Source organism: Phasianus colchicus, chromosome 1 (assembly GCF_987193195.1).
Source record: "Phasianus colchicus chromosome 1, bPhaCol1.hap1.1, whole genome shotgun sequence".
Classification (NCBI taxonomy): Eukaryota; Metazoa; Chordata; class Aves; order Galliformes; family Phasianidae; genus Phasianus; species Phasianus colchicus.
In genome coordinates, this window is record NC_143436.1 from 35,480,205 (window position 1) to 35,487,146 (window position 6,942).

Consider the following 6,942-nt stretch of genomic DNA (forward strand, 5'->3'; position numbering starts at 1 on the left):
GTTCTTACACAAGCATGACCTAAGAGCAGACCATTGCTACAGCATTTCCACTCATATTTTACCAAAAATAAAATAATAATTATTAAAAGAAACCACCCCTATAAAGTATTGGGTTTGACTTTTACTCTAAAATAATGATAGAAGGATAAGTGATGCCTAATTTAATTTTTTTTTTTTCCAAGGCACGTCTGGGGGTGGATGGCTGTATCTACTTCACTGTGCCTAGCAGTTATGTTGTGATTCTTTTTTGCAGTAATCCCATATTTATAGAAATTATGCAATTTTACATGGTCTAGCAAGCATTCATGCGTTCTTCATCTTGATGTGAAGGGTTTCCCAGCTTTAACTTCTGCTGTGAACATAATGAGTTTCCTGACACAGCATTTTTCCTCATTGACTTGGTGCCGATGCCTCAAGCAGGATGTGCTCCTTGATACCACAAACACCCCCTTGAAATCACAGAATCGTAAACGTTGGAAAAGACCACTAAGATCATCTGGTCCAACCATCATCCCACCACCACCATGCCCACTGACCATGTCCCTCAATGTCACATCTCCACATTTCTTCAACACCTCCAGGGGCGGTGACTCCACCAACTCCCTGGGCAGCCTGTGCCGATGCCTCACCACTCCTTCTGAGAAGACATTTTTCCTGATATCCAACCTGAACCTCCTCTGGCACAACTTAACACCATTACCTCTCATTCTAACACTCTTATAAGGGAGAAGAGATCAACCCCCACCTTGCTACAACTTCCTTTCAGGTCACTGTAGAGAGCAATAATGTCTTCCCTGAGCCTCCCCTTCTCCAGACTGAACAAGCCCAGCTCCCTCAGCTGCTCCCCATTAGACTTGTGCTCCAAGCCCTTCACACCTTTGCTCTCGTTCTCTGGACACACTCTAAAACTCCAATGTCTTTCTTGTAGTGAAGAGCGCAAAGCTGAACGCAGTACTTGAGGTGTAGCCTCACCAGTGCCCTTGATTAAAGCCCTACCAGTGTGGCAGCAGCAGCTCACCCTCATTTGTGCACAGTTCCCCACGAGCAGTGCTGTGCCTGCTCATGGCAGTCTGTGTCTGGGGTAAGACACATGCTGCATTCCTACTGAATTCTGTAGAGTGCAGCAAGGGGCTGCTTTTTTGGCTGTTAAGAGTGCCAGGTGGCACCTGGCCAAAAACTAAAATCAGTGGCATAATGTAGAGACATTCAGGTTGGATATTAGGAATAATGTCTTCTGAGGAGGAGTGATGATGCATTGCCACAGGCTGCCCAGGGAGGTGGTTGAGTCACTGTCCCTGGAGATGTCCCTGGAGATGTGGCACTGAGGGGACATGGTTAGTGGGCATAGTGATGGTAGGTTGGTGATTGGGCTAGATGATCTCAGTGGTCTTTTCCAGCCTATATGATTATATGATTCTATGAAAGTTACCAACCAAAAAATGTTTTAATGACTTACCACCACCAGGCTGAGTTTTTGCCCTATTTGCCATGTTAGTATTTTTGCGTCATTACTGCTGGTGTTAAATTTAGATTTACTGCATTCTTCAACCATAGTCTTGCATCCTTCCCTCAAGAAGAGACATGCTTACAGTAGTATTCTCCTTCCTTTCATCTTAAATAATGTCATTTTTCTTGTCAGAAGGATGACTATGCACGTGAGTGTGCATGTGAATGTCTCAGTACTCCACAGCAAAGGTCCCCAGCCAGAGCTGTGCTCGCAGGGCCACGCTCCCAGGAGATGCCCTGGGGCATGCAGGCACTGCAGCGTTGCCTGAGGCGGTGCGAAGCAAGGAGGACCCAGGTTCAGCCCAGCACAGGCAATATCTGCACAGGGACGTGCTGCTGAAAGTGGTCCCATGTGTTTCTGCAGTGCGCACAGCAAGGAGATGGCTTGCAGAGCACTGCTTTAGGAGCTGTATTGCTGATTTTAAAAATGTGTTCTGACACTTACTCTCCTAACCTATGCCATTTCTTGGGCTTTAAAGTGTTATGGAATGAAATAAAACTTCAGATGATTGTGTGTCATCCATGTCCTAAATCTTAGCCCCTGCCTCTGATGCCCAGCTATTACTCCTCACCTTTCCATTAGGAATGAAAGAACCCACCAACACTGAGCCCTAACACCACATTTCTGGTCCTCCAGTTGACTTCTGGCCAGCCCTGGAGTTCTGCAAAATCGCAGGTCAGAGGAATAAAGTAATAGATGGCCCTACTCTCCATAAAAATGGAGAGTAAGCCATTTTCTGGCTATTTTTTTTATATCACCATCACTTTTAAAGTGAGTAAAAATCCTCCAGGACTAAATGTGGGATTCTCCAGGGTCCTGTGGGAGTCATGAAATCACAGCTGCTGTTTCAGATTTGCTCCAGAAATGTGTATCAAAATGAGGGATAAACCCTATTTATTTATTTATTTTTCTAACTACTGCTGGCTTTTCAGGAATAGGCACACTACATATTTGCATCACTGTGTGGAATATATATGCTGCTCTCATGCAAGACCTTACTTATAAATCCTTTTAAGCAACGACACTCTGTAATTCCCATTTCTGTGCTACAGGAAAAGCTGGCATGGGTGCCTGACTCCAGTTAATTTAATTGCATTCTGTTACTCACATGAGCTGTTTCACACTGAGCAACTGCTTCTGTGTACTCCGGTGCTAGTAATGGAAGAAAGCGGTCACCTGATTTAGATGTGCATTTTATGGTGAACATCTCACACCCATAGCATATAAACTTCCTGCCAGGTCTCTTCTGCCTACAGCTTTTTCCCTCAGAGAATTTTAAATGAATTGAATCTTGGTTTTCAAGGAGATACCCTTCCTTCTTGCTTGGTGGAGGTCATCTGAAACACTTGTAATAGCACGCTGGAATTACACAGCAGAAGTGTGATATTCTCAAGGAAAGGTTTTATTCTGTGGAGCATTCTGAAGGGGAGATTCAATTTTATTTTACTTTATATTTTACTTTAGTTTTTAATTTCCTATTCTTATTTATTCTCTAAAAGCCAGGTAGGAGAAACATGCTGATGGGTGGAACTGATGGTTGGACAGATTCTCAGTAACTGCAAATATGGAGCAATAATTGCCTCTACATTACAAGGTCTGCTTGAGCTTTTAGGTCTGTAAAGATTGCTTTTCCTTTATCTTGGTGACTGACACTCACTGGTCACACTCACAGGTTGACGTTCATATACACATTTGTGGATAAAGAGAGCTTGAGAAGGTGTTAAGGAGAACATCTCCTGAAAACAAGAAACTGAGTTGACATTTTGAAATAATAGAATGAAAGAATAATTTGAGTTGGAATGGACCCCTGAAGGCCATCTAGTCCAATTCCCTGCTGTGAACAGGGACACCTACAGCTCCATCAGGTGCTCAGAGCCCTCCCACCCTGATCTCAAGTGCCTTCAGGGATGGGGCATCTACCACCTCTTGGGCAACCCGTTCCAGTGCCTCACCACTCTGTTCCTCATATCCAATCTAAATCAACATAAACCTGGACACAGTACTCCAGATAAGTATAAAATATCTTGATAACAGCAAGAGATTGCAGCTTTTGCAGGTTTTCTGGTCATCTAAGTCCCAGAAATGTCCACATTGTTCAGAACAGATGAAAAATGTCCAAGCTCACCACAGTGTCCTTGGTGGTCCCACAGCATCTCCTGTGCCACATGGAAGGACAGCTGCTGAGTTCTGACCCTCTTAAGTCCCCCAGTGCAGTTCTGAGATTGACACATTCCTGCCGAGGATTGCATTAATGCATACAAGTCACATTAAAATGTGATGCAATTTCATTAAAATGTGATACTAGTCTTTCCAGAGCTGAGTGCTGGGCAGAATGGAGCTGCACTCTGTACAGCATCACCCTCCCTGCACGCTGTATTTCTCTTTTTTTATTTTCCATTTATGAAAAAGCTGCCTTATCTTGAAAGCTAGTTGTCACATTACAGAGCATCAGTTCAAAAAGTTCAGAGATGAGACGGAACATACCAACAATTGATTTTTCAGATGCATTTTAACACTTTTCATAACAAATACTAACAAAAACCAGATGGGCATTCTGCTGCAGCCCTGCAGCCATTTGCTGCAAGCCTCCCTGGGGACAGTTCTCCCTCCTTACGTAGTGCAGAGGATATTTCCTTCTGCTTGCTCCTTTCATGGTCCCAGCACTCTGGCACAGTGGCAGAGATCAGGGAGGAGGAAGCCTGTGGAGTTGGCCTCTTGGGAGGCACTGATCACCTGTCTGTGCATCCCAGCTTGGGCGAGGTAGGCACTCACACAGTTAGCTTAGGCAAATTGATAGCAATTCTATGTATGCCCAGCATCAGAAATGTAGGTGCTCCAGTGATTGTAGGTAAGTTTTGGTAGATGCAGCCTGCCAAGTGAACAGAAAGTTAGGATGTACTGTTAGAGTCTGTAGTGGTGGATTTAGAAATATATATTCTAACTGTTCCCTGTGTTATGTGCCAATGTGCCTCTGGATTTAGCCATCGGGTCATTTCATGTTTCAAGAAGGCAGGAAGATTTTCTCCATTTCCTTTTGAAGAGACACTTGAACAACATTTGTAAGGATCTCAGATCCTTGAACAAGCAGATCCAGCTTCCAGTTAGCAGAAGATAATCTGTAGAGTCTTGGTCACGCCAACATCCTTGTGCCAAGCAGACACAAACCAGAGGGATGGCAGGCTTCCTGCTGCTGCTTTTCTTGTCCTGGTTCTGTGACCTACCGCAAAACCAGAGACACCATTTCCCTGAATGCTTAGGCTGTAAACTCTGGACTGGCAGAGGTGCCTAAGTGCCAAATTTTATTTGTCACGTGCTGCTGAAATAAAATACTCCAATTAGTCCTTATAACTGCATTGTTTGCATATAAATGAGTTTTGTAAATCTGTTGCAAAAGACTACAGAATTATCAGTGTAATGAAAAAAGCAAATTACACAGACATCAACAATCTAACTCACTGCTGCCCTTTCTTCCTGATACTGAAGTCTAAATATAACCAGAGTATTTTCTGAAAAGAATTTTTTTTTTTTTTTAATGGAATTGCTTAAAACTTTCTTGTCTACAAAAGGCATCTCTGACAACTGAAACAGTTCAAAGGAAAAACATGCAAAAGTATCTGAAAGTACCTAATGATTTGTGATGTAACTTAAGGCCCTAACCAATATATCCATATTGCCAATGTGCTTAAATTACTGACGATATTAAAAATCCATAAATGAACTCATATTCAACATCTGCAGGCATTCCGATCTCTGGCAAAGAGGATGTAGTGCGTGTTATGTTGTAAGTTCCACCCTTTGCCAAACAGCTTTGCATCTCTTTTTTGCATGTGTCCTGTTCCAGGAAACACACTCAGTCACATGCAGAAGGTACCGGAGATCATCCAGTCCAAGCATCCTGCTCAAAGGAGGGTCACCCAGAGCAGGTTGCTCAGGACTGTGCCTGGTCAGGCTTTGAGTGTCACATATGTGTAGAATTGCTGAGGGCGCACTCTGTCCCGTTGTCTGCACCGTAAAAGAGAAAAGTCGGTATTGGCCTCAGCATCAGTCCCTGGGATGTACCACTAGTGGCCAGTCTCCAGCTGGGCTTGGTGTCACAGCCCAGCCCTGGTGCCCACTCACTGCTTAGCACTCAGATGCTCGTGTGGAGGAAGGCATTGGAACACCTCCTGTCAGCTCAGAAACTTTCATTCTTCAGGCATGGTTTTTAACACTGTCAAGTTGTTCTGCGGGGAGGAGAAAAACATGCAGCAGAAAAGGAGTGCAGTTTTGGGAAGAGCCCATGTGGAATAATGAGCTACATCTCAGGATGTAGTAGGGTTTGGGAAAGGACTGAAGAAGAGCTCAAGCTGTAGGCATCAAGTCCAGACTGTGGTGACTGTCATTCTTTGCATTCAATGATGAAGGCATTACAGGAAGTTATTTCTGATTTTACTGTGGCCAATGAAAATGTTACTGTTACAGACACTACCTGTAGTGGAATGAGATTTTGCTTCCATTTTAGGGACATATTTCCTCTCTCTCCCTTGGTCTTTCATGATCCAAAGCATATGCCATGGAGAGACAAGGAAAATGAGAGAGAGTAGACATGTAACTCACAATACTTCCGTGTGAAGATAAGAGCTACAGGTAACCTGAGCATGGCTTTTATGCAAGCACCACTCTCTGTGGAGGCAGAGTCACACTGCCAGAATGATTTGGATTTATACCAAACATATCATCACTGTGCTTTCTCAGGTTGCATGGCCTGTTAGCCTCAGTGGCTATATAGAGAGATATAAAACACCACTTTGATTTTTCTTGAGGTGCTCCTGTTCTCCGAATGCAGCCTGAGCAGAGGCAGAGAGATTCTGTAGAGTTGGTTGTGCTGCCAGCAGTTGTGTGCTCCCCATTGGCTGCCACTCCAGAAAGCAGCCCATGCAGAACAGACCTGGTTTGGCCCCTGAAATTCCCAAGGTGGATACACTTTCTTCACATACCTTTCCTGCATGTTTCATTTTGATGCTTGTCTGCGCTGAATTCTGATAAATGCATTTACTTACCTTTTCTGGCAAGCAACCTGCAGACATGAATACTATTAATGACACTCAGCACACTTTGGGAAGCCCATTATCGGAAAGCCAGCTGCTATTTCAAGCACATTAGTTGTACCCATTATCCACACACAAGCCGCACGATTGATTGTCTTACACATCCCCCCTAGCTGAGAAAGAGCAACTTGTCAGTGCTGAACCAGCCATGAACTTACAGCAGTGAGGTGTAACCAGTTCTATGGTCCCACTCCTTGATGGCTCAGTGCAAGCTCAGGAAATATATTTGCTTCCTGGAACAGAAGGTGTGGAGCAACAGATGGTCAACCTAGGTCTCCATGCTGATGTGATCCCCCCCCCCCTCCTAATACATCTTGCTCCACAAGTGTTTTCTGCAGGATGCAGAGC